Below are 19,456 nucleotides of genomic sequence, written 5' to 3'. Positions count from 1 at the left end.
CACAAAACTGGTGACCCATAGGCAACGCCGCAGAATTCGCCACAGCAGCAAGCGTCGTGCTGCCACGGGTCCGAATTTTGATCCTTATACTCAATTTTGAGGCCACAGATTCCTGAGCTTCGGGAATGCTGAGTGGGTAGTGTGGTTTTGGTTGGCTACCTTTAAGAGTTGCCACGGGAAGAAAGATTACGTCCTTGGAATGGCAGGGAGATGGGCACTCCGCAGCACGGCAGGAGTATGTATGGCGCATTATATGGGGCCGCCTTGTGTCAGTCCTGACAGTGTTATACGAGTTAAGCACTTGACGTGCTGAATTGTGAGGTCTTTTGGACACAGCCGGGCCGGTGTTAGGGCAAGGAGATTGGGGCGGTCACAGTCCTTCCTGCCCGGGTCTCGAAGTATGGGCGCAGTCACATGGACAGAGCTCCTGGTTGATGCAGATCTTGAACTTATTGCCAGTTGGGAAGGCACGACGTAGTGGGAGACATCAATGTTCGTTCATACTCCAGCTACCTTCAGTAGACCTTCCGCCCATTTCTCGCGCGCTCCTTACCTCACCTAGCCACCCTTTTCTCATGCTTTCATTACCTCCCCCATGTGCCGCGTCACCAGATTAGCGGTACCCTTCCTTAAGGTTGGTGTCCCCTTTGTAAGATAGGGTTGCATTGGTGCGGTTTTACTCGACCCAGCTGCATTATTGTCCCTCACTGCCACATCCTCCTGGGCGTAGCAGAGGGCCCAGAGCAAACAGACAATTATGTAAGCACATGCTAGCACCGGGCGACCAGGACTGGGGGTTGAACGTGCGGAGATGTGGGGCGGGCAGCGAGGCTGCGCCGCTCTCCTCTTGTGCAAAGGTGAGGAGGTATGTTCGATAGGCGTTACATCTTCAGTTTCCGAATACACTGGTCCGAGTCCCACTGTTGTCACTTAGTTTCAGCTAGGAATACTTTTGCAGCTGCTCATGTTTAAACGAAGCTCTACACACTTGGGGTAACACAATCGTGCAGTGGCAAGCGTTTTTCCCAAACCCCTCTGGGTGATGGCAGTGGCGGGTCGGCGCGCCGCTGTAAAATACAGAATGATTACTGCTTGAAAAGTGCTGCTAGGGGTAATACCAGGCGTGTGGCGAAGGACTGGTGAATTGGTCCTTAGGCTCCTTTGTTATGCTCTCGTAAGCAGGGAGGTAGCATCTGTTCTAATATCGGTTGTAATTTTCAGGCTCAGCACTGGTTCAGGTGCAGTGCCTTCAGGCTCCTCTTGTTTCTTTGTAGTTAATTGGTCTTCTGACGGCCCGCCCGGCAACTTTGCATCCAGCACATAGGCTATGCAAAAAGTCACGCCTAGTGTGGAGGGAGTGTTATGTTACCTAGTCGCTCATTGGGGCTCCTTAGGTTAGGACGACCTAGCGGCAAGGAACAGCTAGGGTGGTTTACGTGTGCTTCAGCGATAATGAAGAAAGCATGCATCGCGGGCCCTGGTCACACGGTAGTGGGCCAAGAGCACATCCTCCACAGGTGCCGAGGCCTGCTCTGATGCCTGGCACTGGGGTCCCAGGTTCCCTCTGAAATGGAGGCCTTCAGATGCTGTAAGGATGTCCGTTGTTTTTTACTCGATTGTTAAACGATTGGTTATTTCCTGGGGTCATCCGCGGGTGGAGAGCGTTAGGCTCTTGTTGTCTTTCCATCGGGTCGGTTTGACACGGGAGGGTGGTTTTTGGGCACAGCCACGTGGTGGGTCTTTCTGTGTCTGACTGGGGATAGCCTTCCTTTAATCTCCCTGTTTGTCCACACGGTTGTAAGACGTTGGGGCACCTAGCCCTGTGCTGATTGAGTTGTCACTACTGTTAATAGTATTAAACACATCAGGATTCGTGGTACTGTTATTGGCACCAAACAGGTACTCTGGGCATGAAGGAACGCCAGGCAAGATTGTAGCGTAGGCAGATAGTGGTACCTATCGGGGACTGGATGTTGGTCTCAATGGCATGCCGCCATGCAAGGGGACCAGGTACCTAGGTCACGTCGATCAGGCAGTGACAGGTGAACTGGGACCAGGTGTACTAGAATATACAGGACTGGTTCCCACCACGGGCGGTCAGATGGGAAGTTGTCATCTTGATTTTCACTGGAAACCCTCACTCCATCACGCCTATTGTAAGCTGAGGATGCCTGTTGATGCGGTTAGACCTGCTATTAGTTAGTACACTCACTGTTGTGCCTTGGCCCGGTTTGTCTCGCATCAGGGCCAGTTGGGGTTACTGGCGAGTTGTTTGTTCTGCGGCTGAAGCGGGCGCTTCTAGAACAGGGCAAGATTGATTGGCCAGGCAGCATGACAAAGGTCTTTTCGGCACTGGCAGAATGTTGCAGGCTGCGAAGTAGTGCCTTAACAGAACATGGATTTGTCAACATTCAGCAAGGAAATGATTAGCAGCAGGAAGGTATTGAACCATGGTGAGCAAGTGCTTCTGGGTTCGTGCTCTACAGGAGCAAGGGAATTGCAATCTGTTCCATCAGGATACGGGGACCGTCTATAGCGCCAGATACTGTAAAGCTGCCATTTTCGCCCTGGGCTGGGGTGTCAATGTCAGCCAACTTTGCAGCCAGACTCTGAGCAGGCAAAGCAAAGGCACACTTGCGATGGTGCAACGGGCACTCAGCAGTAGAGTTAGATGTCATCATACCCCGGTATGAAGCAGTGATGAAACGTAGGTTGTGGCCACACACGACCAGGCACTCTAGGGCAGCTGGGGCGGGGGGTGCCAGTGCCAAGAGGGTGCGGGTTGCCTGGGTATGGCAGAAGGCTGAATTGTTAATTTTATGGCATGGTGCCAGTTGCTTTAGTTATGTGCACGTTTCTTGGCAGTGTCAGAAACATTCAGAACGCAATGCTGGTGGTTAGCCTGTTGTCATGCTGTTCAGAGGTATTTTAGCTCAGGCATGGCTAAGCATGGGTTATAGGCCGGTGGTCTGCCCTGGGATTCCTGTAACAGGCAGGTGAAGCAGCAGAACTTGGAGGGGCTTGGGTGTGACCTCTGAATACTGGGGCGGAGCCTGGTTGCTTACTTAGCAGCCCGCCCTTGAGTTCGACGAAACAGGTACCTTTGATGCGAGTATCGGTACCGGGTAACTTCCCCCGCCCTCCAGCACTGGCTGGCAGCTATGCAGGTTGTGGAAGTGGCCTTCCTCGGGGGCGACATGGTCCACATGATTGAGGGAAACCCCGGGGTAATGCTTTTGTGCTACCAATTAGCAGGAGAACAATTGGCGTACCCAGTATCCAAGATAGTGAAGAATTTTACACGTTGGTCCTCCTCTGTGGTCACTCAGTCCTGTCTCTCCCTGGTATACTAGCAAAAGTTTGGGAGGGCAAGGCTTCTCATTTGGTGGTGACTGGAATGCGATGGACATACTCCAACTGAGTGAAGGAGGAGGTAAGGCGGGCTTGTCAACTCCTACCCCTCCCGCGTTGGCACTGTCAGGCAGGAGTGTCTTGTCAAGGGGATTGTTCTTCAGCCATTCAAAGGCTACATTGGACCAACGCCTAGTTTTAGGTTTACGGTCATTTCAGTCAAAATCCACGGGGGAGTTAGAAAGGATGAGGGCACCTGTCCTGAGGGGCAGGCCGCCCGCCGGTCCAGCTGGGCGTAGATTGTCTTGGCTGGACCTGGGAGAAGCCCGGTATCAGTTGCTGTAGGTAAAAAGGTCTACCTGGAGCCATGCGCAGTTGCGCAGAGCAAAGAGGTTTTGGGCTTCATCAGGCATGGTCTTATACACGCCAAGTCCACAGGGTGCCGGGAGGGAGATGGGGTGTCCTCTCTAGTTTAGGCACGGTTCTTTTCCTACTGGACCTAGGGGAAGCTTTGGCTGCAGCAGGTTGTAAGGAAATAGGTCTACCTTGGTGGGGGGCCCTGGTAGTGACGGTGGCCACTCCCAAGGCTGTGGAGGAGTTACAGGGCGATCCAGGGTCTGCACATACCAAGGGGTATAGCATGCAGCAGCACCGTGTGGTGCTAAGCCAGGATACCCAGGGATCTTTAGCGTGTCCACTGGAAGACCTACGGCGCCCCGCTAACCGACAGGCGGTTGTGGGTCTGAGCAACCGGGGGCTGCCATGTATGCTCCGCCCACCCATCACGGGGGGGCGTGTGAAGCATGTGGACTGGAGGTCCACGGATGGGAGGGGGGGACCCTCCCAACATTTGGTAGACACCAATTGGCGCTGCCATGGTGACTCTAGGCTTATCAGACGGGCAGGCGGCATGGGGCTGGCCTGCCCTGGGATCGCCCGTAAGATAACCCACCGTGTTTGCATATTTATTATGCTAATAAACCTGCAGCAATATTTCTCCACTTACATTCAGTGTCGTGTGTTTTATTTATGTACTTATGTGTGTTGTGATAACTGTTGCCGATATTGGCACTATGTAAGGCTGCCCGGGGGGTGGGTTGCGCAGCGGCCCGCCCCTTTGAGGGCGGCCGCCTTAGTGCCACAGGAAGGCACAGGGGTGGGAGGTCGTGTCCCTGGGTTGACCAAGGGAGACCCCAGACAGGTAGCTGCTTCCGGCGGGGAGGAGCAAAGGGGGGTACATATGCTGTCCCCGCCCCCTCCTCGCCCTCTTGTCCGCTCGTTCGCCTTGCCCGCCCATCCGCTTACCCGGCATCCGGAGGGACAAAGGGGGGGGCAGGTTTTTCTAACAATTTTCACTTTGTGTTGCAGGAGGAGTTACAGGGCGATCCAGGGTCTGCACATACCAAGGGGTATAGCATGCAGCAGCACCGTGTGGTGCTAAGCCAGGATACCCAGGGATCTTTAGCGTGTCCACTGGAAGACCTACGGCGCCCCGCTAACCGACAGGCGGTTGTGGGTCTGAGCAACCGGGGGCTGCCATGTATGCTCCGCCCACCCATCACGGGGGGGCGTGTGAAGCATGTGGACTGGAGGTCCACGGATGGGAGGGGGGGACCCTCCCAACATTTGGTAGACACCAATTGGCGCTGCCATGGTGACTCTAGGCTTATCAGACGGGCAGGCGGCATGGGGCTGGCCTGCCCTGGGATCGCCCGTAAGATAACCCACCGTGTTTGCATATTTATTATGCTAATAAACCTGCAGCAATATTTCTCCACTTACATTCAGTGTCGTGTGTTTTATTTATGTACTTATGTGTGTTGTGATAACTGTTGCCGATATTGGCACTATGAACCATGGACATACCCTTAAATGACTCTGGCAGCCTGGCACCTCACGCATAGCAGTCATCGTGACCGAAACACCACTCCACAGCTGAACAACCCACATCTCTGACCGTGAGTCGCACCTCTAAAAAAACAGGCCTCACCGAGGCAAACGAGAACAACCATCTGCCCGAGCCGTGTCTGGGGACCACAGAGTGACCCCGCTGGAAAGAGAAGCTCCTGGGGACACGACAGACCCAAACCCAGCAATTCTCATTGAGACAACCCTCACTGCCACCGCAATACAAGCCGCGCCGCTCCGATGGGACTTCCATTTACAAAGCACCAGTTCAGTTTATCTCTCAAGCACCTATTCATGTTTAGCGTCACAGGCTGCTGAGCCCTCGCCATGCTCGAACCTGCACTCCCTGCTCGACCCCGGCATGCCCGCTGGAGGCCACAGTCAACAGCATCCGCCCTGCAAGCGTGCAACGCTAAAGTATGTGTGATGTACCGGCCCACGTTTTAAGTAGGAAGAGAAAAGCGTACCGTGGCCAATGTAAAAAGGGGGCGTGGCTTAACACATGTACTCTAAGAATCTGCGCCTAGAGTAGCGAGCCGCCTGACTTCCAAGTGTGCCCGACTTGCAAGTGTCCGTTTCCTTCATTGCATCCGGATATCTGATAACACAAGTAACATGCCTAGAGCAAGTCATGACTGTCGGCTTTGTCAGTGGTCGCTAGTTGCATAATATACATAAGCAGCCCTCGCGATACACGTCAGGACTGGGGCTTTGTCCTTGAGATGAGGCCACCGCAGTTGGCACCACACATGGCCACTGCCAGCGCTGCCCGTGCCAGACCTTACCCAACTACTAACCCTCACACTGCTACAAGTGAGACAAATTAGACTGGTCGAGCCCCCAAGCTTTCAGGATTGTTTGGCGGGAAGGTGTTTGTTGTTTTGCAAAACAGCCGTTTAGTTAAGCAGGGCCTTTAGTGACCAGAACCTTTTCCTAACAAAAACAAAACCGCAAAGCTAACCACCAACTGTGCTCCAAAGCACCAGGTGAGCCCCGGCTCCCCTATATCCGGTATGGCAATTGGCTAGGTTATCACCCCCGCTAACATCGCTACTTCCCGGCCTCCCCTCAGGCAATCCGTACCGTTAATCATGGCCTGCCTCGAAGCGCTATATGCCACCAGATGAGTTTTTTTTTTATGGCGCTGGCGGAACCTTCCACGCAGGGCCACTGCCCGCGAGATACCATGCTGAGAAGCAGGAACCACACTGGGGCTTGGATACAGCGAGACAGCCCCATGCCCCCCAGCGAAGAGCAGCGGGCCTCCCACATAAACACGGACGCCCAACACCAGTGGTGAGGCCCCTGCCCAAGCAGGCCACCGACGTGCTGCTCCTTTGCACCCCCCCCCCCCCCCACTCCGATCACTCGTAAAGAACGGCCGGACAGGAGGTCATAATAGCAAGCTCCAGGGAGAGCTTATGAGCTGTATGATAACTAGGCCTGGGCTAAAATTTCGTTCCGTTCGCGGAAATTGCGATAATTTGACATTTTCGCGTTCCGCGGAAAGCGCGAAAATGTCAAAATTTCCGCATTCCGCAGCTTTGCGATAATTTGGTTCTTGCTCGGGCTGTAAAATAATACATTCTCGCGCGCACGCGATCGCCTTACCTGAATTCCTGCGTTTGCCGACAAGTTTTCCCGATCCGGTCGCGTTCTCCACGAGATGTTGGATTGTTGGTAGCCATTTGCGCTGTCTCGCGACAGTTCGTGCCCGCATTAACGTCATTTGTCGCATGATCATGTCATTTGTCGCGCGATCACATCTTTCTTCTCGCGATCATGCACCGCGAGAGTATGAGATGATTGAGATCTCGAACACGTAGTTCTCCACCGCGAGCGAGAGCGTGAGGACGCGGGCACGTCATATCGAACGCGAGCGGGCGGGACAAGTGAAAACAAGATGGCCGCGCCCGTGAGCAACCCCATGGGTAAGTTGGCGAGCCGCGATCATGCAGAAAATACCGCGAACGGGCGGGAAAAAAACTTCCGCGTCTTAGCAATATTTCCGCGTGTTTGCAGTGATTTTCAACATTTTCGCGATAGTTTGCGAAAGCGAATTTAGTAAATTCTGCCCACCCCTAGTATATATTCAAAATATATGTATTTAAGATAATACACACCCCTCTAGTCTCTTTATGAGACTGGAGTTCGAAGTACTTCAGTTACAAGGATTTAAGCATCAGTAAAAGCACAAATACACGTTTGGGCCCTAGGGGCGTACAAAACCATATACTAAAATAGTGGTATAAGAACCATGACTGAAATAGGCAAGGTGCCTATTACCTCTAGAATCACTGGGACCCCAAGGAACCACCCAAGGTAGTGACACAGGGGACCCACGGGACCCGTATGCAGTGTGGAAAGATTAGGGACACTTCAAATCGAACTAGGACCAAACCCTATTGGACTTAGACAGTTCTAGGGCTAGCACCCTCGAGAGTAACGGAGTACTTGAGTTACCTCACCCAGGGAAGCCGGGTGCATAGGTGTCTTTTGGTGTCGGGTCGCGTCGTCGATTCCAATGGAAGCCTGAAAAGAACTGCTGCTGCCGTGAGGAGGAGAAGTGTTCGGAGAGATCCAAGCCTGGATCTAGGATGTAAGGAACCTGAAAACAGAGGGGACAGAGTCTAGGTCACTGGCCGGTGACCTAGGGCAGGATGGACCAATGCCCACAGATGTTGGGTGCTTCAGGTAAGTTGTCTAGTGTCTTGACTCTTCAGCCATGAGGTCCAGGAGGCATCGACGAAGTCCACGAGCCAGATTCCAGCTGTCCCACGAAGTTTGTCAAGTGCTGCGGTGTCGACGACCAGGAAGGACCCAACAAGCCTTGGTAACGGCAAGTCTCAGGAAATCAGAGAAAGGACTGTGGTGCAGACCAGCAAGGTCTGATGGACTCACACAGCAAGGGTAAGTAAGAGCAAGTCTGGAGCAACCAACAAAGCACAAGTAGAAGTGGAGTTGCCTTCATGGGGACCTGCAAACCAACGGGCTAGTGATCGCGAAGGAGCCTCAAGCGGTCGCACTTGGAGCTGGGCCACGGGTCACTCGTGGAATGGAGGCCAACAATCTTTGGTGCCAGAGGTGCTCAAGGCTGGGGCTACTTGGAGCCCAAAACACAACTTCGAGGATGACCAGGAAGGTGTTGTTGCTGCAAAAGTTCATGGTGTCCAGGGGTCACGGTTCCACGTTACCCACGAAAGACACGGGCCTCAACTTTGCTGTGGACTCAGGGTAGCCTCGGGGAAGTCTGAAAATCCACCTCTGGTGATGCAGAGACTGTGGCGTCCGGTGGGAGCTTCAGCAATGCAGATCGGTCAGTTGCTTCTTTGGTGCCTGCCAAGCAGGGGAGTCACTCCTTGACCCCAAGGGAGATTTCTTCCGTCTTCTAGTCATGATAGAAAGTCGAAGGTCCAGGATATATGTTTCAGAGGTTCGTCCAGGGTAATCTAAAGTCCTAGGGACTGGATTCCTATACTTATACTAAGTTTAGGGGATGGACTAACTCTAAGGCACCACCCATGGGTGGGCCTGGGGTGGGGGTGGTTACACCCCTTCCCCTTTGTCCAGTTTTGCGCCAGACCAGGGGCGTAGTGCCCCTGCAGCCAGTTTGAACCGGGCTATGCACAGGGACACCTTGTGTGCCCCAGGCAGTGTCTCAAAAGCATTCTGTGAATGCACCCACCCTGCCCCAATACACATCTGCCTGTCTGGGGAGGTGGTTACACCGCTCTGTGACAGGAAACCTATTGTACATGCCTCCCCTGCCGGAGATTTGGTCAGCATCAGGAGGCCAGACCCGTGTCTGTGGCAGTGGAATCCATTTTGTGATGCCAGGGCTTTGAAAGGATTTAACCGGGTTAAGCCAGTGTGAACATGTCTCTCCCTCTAGAAGGGTGGAATGCTACCCCTGCCGCCAGAACTGGTAGGGGGGGTAGTATTCCAAAGCGTTTGACACCAAACATGACGTGTTTTGATGCAGCCATCCCAAAGTTAGCATTTACCGCGAAGTTATAATGCACTTAAAAGTATATGGTATTGCTGTATCACAGAACAGCCATAAGGAAGTATTTCTGAATGCTGCAGAGGGGCTCAGCTCATGCTTGGGCACCCTCTCACATAAAACCAAGCACTCTGCCTTCAGGATTGCCAATGCCTGCCATAGGAGTGACTTATAGGTTTATATGTGTCTGTATAAGGTAGTGATATAGGTAGCCTATACCACAGTAAGGGATGCAAGCCCACCCTTACCCAGGTTGCAGTAGCAGACCTGTCGTGTCATTTTGGAGTGCTTCCCAGGGGTGGCATAATACATGCTGCAGCCCCTGGTAGGCCTCTGAGGTACCTATGCCCTAGGTACATAGTATACCTTATACTAGGGGCTTATAGGGCACGCCAGAATCCAATTAGATATGTAACTAATGTACATGGAAACCATTTTAGAAAGGAAGCAGCTAGGCTGTGGTCCAGATTAGCAGGGCCACAGCTAGACTAAAGTCGAAAAACAGTGAAACACCAGCAAAAAGTGGGGGTACCCATGTGAAGCAGATCCTACTCTCCTACAGGGGGCAGGATTCGGTGTCTCCTTCCTCTCGGACCCGCTCCTGGGGAACACACGGAACGGGAGATTTGAGCGGCTGCAGGCGCCCAGAGCACCGAGGAAAGCTGTGCTTTTACCCCGGGCAAAGCACCACGGACCATATGAGGTAAGACCAGAGGCTGGGGGAGGGCGCACAGGCCCCATCAGTTCTGTCAGTCCCCGCCGGGCGGGACCAGCCGCAACCGCAAGACGTTGGCTACCCCACCTCCCCCGCCCCACGCGCAACAGTACCATCGTGCTCTTTCCACTCCTGCGAGTGGATCCCCGTGCCTCTACCCCCAGGAAGTAGGCGAGAGCAGGCGTGGGGGTCAGGGCCCAGAAGGTGAACTGCTAGCGGGGGCCGCATCCCCTTGCGTGGCGGGAGCTACCGGCAGGCAATACACGGAGGGAGGCTCCAAAGGCTCGCTATCCACCCTCCACCCCGGGACCACGCAGGCGAAAGCCCAACGACCAGCAGCAGCGGCGGCGACCCTGGGGCCCAAGTTGGGCTGGGTCCTGGCCGGTGCCTACAAATTGCTCTGCCTGCATTTATTTAAATGCCCCCTCCCCAGTCACAGCGCCGGCCACCCACCAGGGGAGGGGTGCCGCTACCCTTGTCCCCCGGGAGCTGTCCCCCCCCCCCATGGCGGACCGCAACCACGGCAGGGGCCGGGCACAGGCGCCCAACCTCGGTGGAGGGAGCATAGCACTTACCGCAAATAAGAGCGGATCCCGGGGACACGACCGAAACGGCGTCAGGGCAGCGGGAAAAGAGGGCGACCAGTGGGCGGGAGAGGTATATGTACCTCTCCCCCCACCCCCTCCTGCCCGGAATGACGTGGGCATGGGGGACCCACGAGGGTCCCAAACACTGGGAGGCTGACCCGTCGTGTGCCATCCTGTGGCACTAAGGGGGGGCGCTCTCTTAGGAGGGCCCCCTGCGTGGGCCCGGGGCAGCCCTGCATTATTAAGATGAAGTTGACAGGACGTGTCAGCAAATCCAACACCAAGGAAGCCAAACTTCAACTCCCAACCGACACTCTCCACATTCTCTCCCCGAGTAACCCAAGGATTCTGCAAGTAGAACCCAACAGTCACAGGAGAGTGAGTCCGAGCCACAGGTGAGCCTCACCTGCTCGCCCTAACACCTACCACCAGAGTCAAAGTGATGAAGCTTGCAGGTCTGTTTGCCACGGAAGCTCCGGTGCAGCCTGTAGTGCTTGCTGAGCTGCCCCTGGTTTCTCTGCACCCAGGAGAAGAGGCCTGGCACACTGCAGTACCAGCGGCTACTATTACACAACTCAGTGGAACTTCTTTTACTCCCTCCGGAAGGGTGAAGGTTGAGTACAGCCCTCAGGATACAAACAAGTAGCCTGCAGGTTACACACAGGCAGTGCTTAATTTGTAAAAGTATGAGTGCCTGGGCCCGACCCAACACAAGGCTGTAGTCTTTAGTACACCTTGTGCTTCTTCAATTGATTTCCAGACCCTCCCTGCCCTTTTATCTCTCTCCTGCTTCCCCCTTTATGACAGTTTTCATATTTTCATTTTTTTGCTCTTGCTTTCAGTAAATATCTGATGAAGAAAAATATGAGTGGTCCCCAAAAATATGTGCTAGTGGGCCACCTGCTCAAATTTAGCACTGACTGCACGGCAGCTTCCGGGGCAGACAGCACTGACTGCACACAGGTATGTGCAGTCAACTGCACTCACTTATGGGCTCAGGGCCCCTTGTGACACCTGCCACATTGGCCCTGCATTAGCCCAGGTGTTTTACTGTCCCTACAGGTAGGAAGAGCCAGACTGTGGTGTGAGCTGGCGAGCAGCTGATGGGAGATGAGGAGGCATAGGACCAGGGGCTGCATGTGTCGTGTCGGCCGTCGCAGGTGGTCATGGAGTGAGACCAGGAGCGCGTGTGGCCAGTGGCTCCATGTGTCGCGTCGGCCGCCGCAGGTGGTAAAGGAGCGAGACCAGGAGCACGCGTGGCCAGTGGCTCCATGTGTTCTGCCGGCCACCGCAGGTGGTCAGGGAGTGGGAACAGGAGCGCGCGTGGTCTGTGGCTCCATGTGTTGCATCGGTCACCGCAGGTGGTCATGGAGCGGGACCAGGAGCACGCGTGATCAGTGACTCCAACTGTCGCGTTGGCGACTACAGGTGGTCAGGGAGCAGGGCCAGGAGCGCGCGTGGTCAGTGGCTGCATGTGTCGCGCCGGCCACCACAGGTGGTCAGGTTGCGGGAACAGGAGCACGCGTGATCAGTGGCTTAATGTGTCACACCGGCCACTGCAGGTGGTCATGGAGTGGGAACAGGAGTGCACGTGGTCAGTGGCTCCATGTGTCCCGCCGGCCACCGCAGGTGGTCAGGGAGTGGGAACAGGAGTGCACGTGGTCAGTGGCTCCAACTGTCACGTTGGCGACCGCAGGTGGTCAGGGAGCGGAACCAGGAGCCTGCGTGATCAGTGGCTCAATGTTGCACCGGCCACTGCAGGTGGTCAGGGAGTGGGACCAGGAGTGCACGTGGTCAGTGGCTCCATGTGTCCCGCCGGCCACCGCAGGTGGTCAGGGAGTGGGAACAGGAGTGCACGTGGTCAGTGGATCCATGTGTCCCACCAGCCACTGCAGGTGGTCAGGGAGTGGGAACAGGAGTGCACGTGGTCAGTGGCTCCATGTGTCCTGCCGTCACCGCAGGTGGTCAGGGAGTGGGAACAGGAGCGCACGTGGTCAGTGGCTCCTTGTGTCCCACCGGCCACCGCAGGTGGTTAGGGAGTGGGAACAGGAGCGCACGTGGTCAGTGGCTCCTTGTGTCCCTCCGGCCACCGCAGGTGGTTAGGGAGTGGGAACAGGAGCGCACGTGGTCAGTGGCTCCTTGTGTCCCGCCGGCCACCGCAGGTGGTCAGGGAGTGGGAACAAAAGCACACGTGGTCAGTGTCTCCTTGTGTCCCGCCGGCCACCGCAGGTGGTCAGAGAGTGGGAACAGGAGCGCACGTGGTCAGTGGCTCCTTGTGTCCCGCCGGCCACCGCAGGTGGTCAGGGAGTGGGAACAGGAGCACACGTGGTCAGTGGCTCCTTGTGTCCCGCCGGCCACCGCAGGTGGTCAGGGAGTGGGAACAGGAGCGCACGTGGTCAGTGGCTCCATGTGTCCCACTGGCCACCGCAGGTGGTCATGGAGTGGGACCAGGAGTGCACGTGGTCCGTGGCTCCATGTGTCCCGCCGGCCACTGCAGGTGGTCAGGGAGTGGGAACAGGAGCGCACGTGGTCAGTGGCTCCTTGTGTCCCGCCGGCCTCCGCAGGTGGTCAGGGAGTGGGAACTGGAGCGCACGAGGTCAGTGGCTCCATGTGTCCTGCCGTCACCGCAGGTGGTCAGGGAGTGGGAACAGGAGCGCACGTGGTCAGTGGCTCCTTGTGTCCCGCCGGCCACCGCAGGTGGTTAGGGAGTGGGAACAGGAGCGCACGTGGTCAGTGGCTCCTTGTGTCCCGCCGGCCACCGCAGGTGGTTAGGGAGTGGGAACAGGAGCGCACGTGGTCAGTGGCTCCTTGAATCCCGCCGGCCACCGCAGGTGGTCAGGGAGTGGGAACAGGAGCGCATGTGGTCAGTGGCTCCTTGTGTCCCGCCGGCCACCGCAGGTGGTTAGGGAGTGGGAACAGGAGTGCACGTGGTCAGTGGCTTCTTGTGTCCCGCTGGCCACTGCAGGTGGTCAGGGAGTGGGAACAGGAGCGCACGTGGTCTGTGGCTCCTTGTGTCCCGCCGGCCACCGCAAGTGGTCAGGGAGTGGGAACAGGAGCGCACGTGGTCAGTGGCTCCATGTGTCCTGCCGGCCACCGCAGGTGGTCAGGGAGTGGGAACAGGAGCGCACGTGGTCAGTGGCTCCATGTGTCCCACCGGCCACCGCAGGTGGTCAGGGAGTGGGAACAGGAGCGCACGTGGTCAGTGGCTCCATGTGTCCCGCCGTCACCGCAGGTGGTCAGGGAGTGGGAACAGGAGCGCACGTGGTCAGTGGCTCCATGTGTCCCGCCGGCCACCGCAGGTGGTCATGGAGTGGGACCAGGAGTGCACGTGGTCAGTGGCTCCATGTGTCCCGCCGGCCACCGCAGGTGGTTAGGGAGTGGGAACAGGAGTGCACGTGGTCAGTGGCTCCATGTGTCCCACCGGCCACCGCAGGTGGTCAGGGAGTGGGAACAGGAGCGCACATGGTCAGTGACTCCTTGTGTCACGTCGGCCACCGCAGGTGGTCAGGGAGCATTCTGCAGCATACATAGAAAGATGAAAAAGCCTCTGAGGATTGTATTTGTGCAGGAAGCTGCCCCTTCCTGCTCAAAAGTAATCCTGCATGCAACAGAGGCCGCCTTGCATCATGGTGCAAGGGTGCCTGCGTTGGCACTACACTGCCGAAACGGTGCCAGTGTAGGGACAAAGGCATGAATGTGCCATTTTGTTTTGAATACGGTGCATTCCTAACCTTTCAACTATAGCACAGTGCAACAAGGTGACTTGCTGTGCCGCATTGCATTCCTTTCCATGAATATTGGTCCAGCTATCCACGGGTGAGAATCCTTCTTCAACTATGTACCTGGGATCTGGAACAACATCCCTGTATCAATCCGGAGTTGTCCCAACGCTGTTCCAGTTCAGAGGAGTTGAAGACTCACCTCTTTAAACAACACTACATCACAGTGCATTAATCATCCATAACAGACCTTCCTCTCCTGTCACCCGCCTCGCTGGCGGTATGCCTGTCTTTGACCCTACACAACGCTCAGCTGCCTTTTGGCTAGGTTGGTGCTATGCAGACACCACGGGGCAGATCTATATTGGAGATGCGCCACTTTTACGCCACCGTTGCGTCACTTTTGTGACGCAGCGGCGGTGTAAACCCTGCGCCACGTTGCGCCATATTTACATCGTGACGCATCTATGGAGATGCGTCACGATGTAAAGCCCTGCGCAACGTAAAACCTGCGTCAGGTTTCACGTGGGCGTGTCGACAGAGGGAGGGGCGTTCCGTCGCAGGATCGCCACTGAAAAGTGACTCAGTCAAATCTATAAGATTTGACTGAGTCACTTTCCCAACGCTGATGCGCCAAAACCCTGCGCCTGCTTGAAGCAGGCGTAAGGCTTGGCGCACCATGTTAGGGATAGGGTAGGTTGGAACAGTGCTGGAGTTGCGTCGCGCTTGCGACGCAACTGAAGCACTGCGCCAACCTTACGCCATCGGATGCGTCACGCATCTGTTTATTCCTGCGCCATGATGCGCCGCATTGTAAATGCGGCGCATCATGTGTGGCGCAAGGGTAAACTTGCGTGACGCATCATTCCTGGCGCATCCTTGCTGATTTGCAGGGATGCGCCAGGAAACATAAATCTGCCCCCACATACATACGTGAAAGGCCTCTATAGTATAATACCCTATCCTTCAGGGTGCCTTGGACCTGGGTCCCTGCAGTCACTTCCTGTTTTGGATGTTACACTTTTCCGAGGCTGGGTTCTGCTTCTCCCACATCCTGGGAAGGCCGAGAAGCAGGAATGTTCTCTCAAGTATTGCTAGGGAGTGTTCTAGGAGAGTGAGGTAAAGGCGGCCTTGCCTCAGGAGGTCAGGACCCCTCTCCCTGTCCCGGGATCTGTACAAAGCCCCTCTTCAGCTGGAGGTTTTCCCTTACACATGTTACCCACTGCCTGACACCCTGTGGTTTCCACCCTGAAAGCCGCACCTGGAGACTGTTGACATAGCAAAGCCCACCTCGCTCGAGGCTTCAATGGCACACACTTTCAAGGTTTTGGTGAGTGAAACAAGTGTGGAAAAACACCCTCCTCTGTAGGAAAAGACATTCCTTGTGGTCTGTCTTCTATTGCCCCACTTCCCCGCCCCCCCAGTGATTTCTGTCACACAACAAGGCTCCAGTTAAAAGCACAGACATGATAGAGAAGACATGTCTCTCTCTCTCTCTCTCTATCTCTCTCTCTCTCTATCTCTCTCTCTCTCTCTCTCTCTCTCTCTCTCTCTCTCTATCTCTCTCACTCTCTCTTTCTCTCTCTCTCTCTCTCTCTCTCTCTCTCTCTCTCTCTATATATATATATATATATATATATATTACCTACTGGCGGTCGCCAGTAGCTAGTTATAGTTAGGACCTATTTTCTATAGAAAAAGCGTTTTATGATTTGCCAATATATTTGGCGCCGGTTGACGAATCTTCGTGAAATTTTCAAAACTAATGGCCGGCTACGGTCACCTCCTGTCTTGAAAGTTTCGGGGTGCGAAGGCCGAGAAAAAAGGGGGGGTCCCAAATGTGTTTTCCCCATGTTCATTTTCATAGGAAGAATTGGAAGAGGCTACAGCCCGAACTGCTGAATGGAATCACACCAAATGTGGCAAAAAGGTAGGTCTTGGTCCAGAAAGCGACCTTTTTTTCGAATGGTGTAAATCCGTTCAGTAGTTGCTGAGAAATTTTCAAAATAAAAATATCGATATCTGAGCACCGTGGGCACGAGCTTCACTCTGATTTGCTGCGAACACTCCAAAGCAGAATGTGTTGGCTGCCATCTTGTGATTCGGTAACCGAGTCACAAGAAATCAGAAAAAAGAAGTTTAAAAACAAGAAAAGGGGGCAGGGTAGAAACACCCTGACCGCCTAGGCCTGCTCAGGGGGTCCCTCAAGGACCCCCAGGGCCCAAAAAAGCATTTTTTTGTTTTTAAAAAACGTCTGAATTCGCGCTGGGTACATGAATCCGGCCGAGAAAAAAAAAAAAAGGAAGTACTGGGGGCTTAAGTACTTAAGCCCCCAGGTGGGCCAGGTTCCGGGGGCAATGTGTAATTAATTTGTGGGCCCCCACAAACCTGGGGACTGCCACCTCCCCAGGGCTTCAATAATTAATGCATGGGAGGGCCCAACCAGGGGCTTTTATATAATAGGGGCAGGGGGGGCCTCGTGGGCACCCCCAAGCCCCGGGACCACCACCTCCCCGGGGCTTCCTTGATTAGTGGGGGGGCCTCACGGCCCCCCAAGCCCTGGGGACCTCTACCTCCCCGGGTCTTCTGTTATTAATCAGGAGAGGCTCGCAGGCCCCCCAAGCCGCACGGACCACCACGGCCCCCCTCCTGGAGTTCTTGATGGCCCTGGGGACCGCCACCCCCAGGGCTGGCTCCTGCCATGTCCTGGGGTGGCCACACCCGGTACATTGCTGTTTGCTATGGCAGGGCGGGAGTACTCTCTTCCAAAAACCAAAGCAGAATTGCTTTTGCACAAGGGGAGCTGCATGTCAGCAGCTCCCCGTGTGCAAAAGCAATGCCGGCTCCCGCACGAAGCGGGTCGCCACCTGGACGGTGGGGGCAATGGGGCTCCCCCACGGTCCCCAATGGAGAGGGATGGGGTCCCAGGGGCCAGAAGTGGCCCGAAAGGGGGGCCAGGTGGCCCCCCTTCCCAGCAATCAAAAAAAAAAAACGGAAAGGCCGGCCCCAGGGGATGGGGTCCCGGGGGGCAGAATTGGCCCTTCCGTTTTTTTTTCTTTTTTAAAGGGGTTAGGCCCTGGGGATGGGGTCCCCAGGGCCTTAAATGGTAAAATAAGTGGGGGGGGGGGGCCTCCCTCCCTTCTAATTTTTTTTTTTTTTAATAAGCCGGCATCTCGCTGGAGGGCCCGCCGATGTCATTTGAGATGTCATCAGTGATGTCATCAGTGATGTCACTGACCATGTAATATGTGACGTCATCAGCAGTGCATTGCGGGGGCGCGACTTATAGTTAGCTCAACTAACTATAACGGACGAATTTCTCAGGTTTTGTGCGAGTGAAATGTCCAACTAGGTATAACGTCCCTGAAACCTATGGTTTTTTCAGTGAATTTCTATGGTTTTTTATGGTTTAAATCTTTTGATTGAAAATTTGCGACATGTTCAGCATATTAAGGGCAGTATCATAGCCGTAGGCACACGACTGGTGTATGCCATAGCAAGGAGGTCAGTGCATGTAAAGAACACATTGCAATGAGATCAAACATAACATAACTTGAAAAGAAAACTTTTTCTAACTCCCCCTCCAAACCCCACCCCTTCCCTTGTCCACCAAAGAAACAAATAGGGATGTTACTTGATTCTCGCCACCTAAACCGGGGCATCATGACCCTGTCAGTTGTGGATCAGAGAGCCGCAGGAGGTGAAGATACCTGGGACAGGTGATTTCCCTGAATTCAGAGGAAAGAAGGGACAAAAATGGCTGCCAGAGGTCATTGAACATGGATCCCTTCCCCGCTATTGTCAAAGTCAACTTCTCCATTCCCAGGACATGCCAGAGACGATATCACCAACCTGTGAAGGTAGGGATCTGATAAGTGCGCCAGTGTGTCAGAATGTTTTGCACTGCTGAACCCAGCTCTATTGCAATCAGGCGGCCTCTGCGGGATTTTAGTGGGTATGTCAAAGGGTTCGGAAGGCCCAGGAGGACGTATGTGGGAAAGCGCGGTATTTGTGTGTCTAGGTGCATCCCCGCCAGCAGTTCGCTCCTTGATTGGGATCCATTGAGTGTAGGCGCTCGGGGTGTAATACCAATAAGTAGCCAGTTTAGTAAGGGTTTCAGTCAGTCCCATGTGGTATGCTGAATGGCAAGCTCTATAATACACCCCCTCCCATTCCTTGTGACTAAGTGTTCTGCCCAGGTCTCTTTCCCATCTCGCGCGGCTGTCATTGTACATGTGTGTGTTCCTGAGGAGTAACATCCTGTACAGATCCGAAATGAAACTTTTATCTGATGTGCGGGTGTCTAATCTGGAGATATCAGAGCCGTTCAGTTTCAGGCAACCCGTAATCCGACCTGAGCTGCTGAAATGGTATGAGCCCGCCGACGTCAAAAAGATGGCCTAGGGCACGGCCTCCTGAGGACCACCACCGTGCAAAGGCAAACACATCCATGCCTAGTTGGAAATTGTGATTATCGGGTAGGGGAGTAAGCGGCGAAGGGAAGGTAGTTAAGTTATGTTTGATGTTGGTGCTGTCCCAGGTTTCATGGGTGACCCGGGTGATATAGGACGCGTACAGGTTGAGCGTTCTGTGTACCCTCCGAAGGAAGGGGATCCCCTGTAAGGGTCTGGCAGCTACTGCTTAATCCTGGAACAACCAGTGTTTCTCCGACTCCAGCCGACTCCATTTTACCAAATGATGCAGTTGCGTCGCCTGACAATATAGCTGGAGGTCGGGAACGCCGAGGGCCCCCTCCTCCGGCAGAAGCACTGTCAGTGTTTGCTTCATCCGTGGTTTACGACCATTCCTAATAAATTGTGCCAGTTCAGACTACGTTTGTTGTATCCACCCTTTGGGGGTCGAAGAGGCAGGGTTTGGAACAGATACAAGATCTGAGGTAATATAGTCATTTTGACTGCTGCTATTTTACCGAGCCAGTAAAGTGGGTTGTGCTTCCATTGGCTCAATTCCTTGCAGATTTTCACCCGCGTGTAATTAGTTGTCACTATGGTCGGTAGGGAGGGAGCTAACTGGATCCCGAGATAGGGAACAGAGCCTGACGCCCATTGAATGGGGTGATGTTCCTGGAGGTACGCACGGGTGGGTGACGTTCAGGAGAGGTTGAGCGCTACCGATTTATCCATATTCACCTTAAACTCCGAGGCTTGCGCAA

The sequence above is a fragment of the Triturus cristatus genome, chromosome 9, assembly GCF_964204655.1.
Source record: "Triturus cristatus chromosome 9, aTriCri1.1, whole genome shotgun sequence".
Classification (NCBI taxonomy): Eukaryota; Metazoa; Chordata; class Amphibia; order Caudata; family Salamandridae; genus Triturus; species Triturus cristatus.
Note: the sequence above shows the minus strand (reverse complement) of the source record.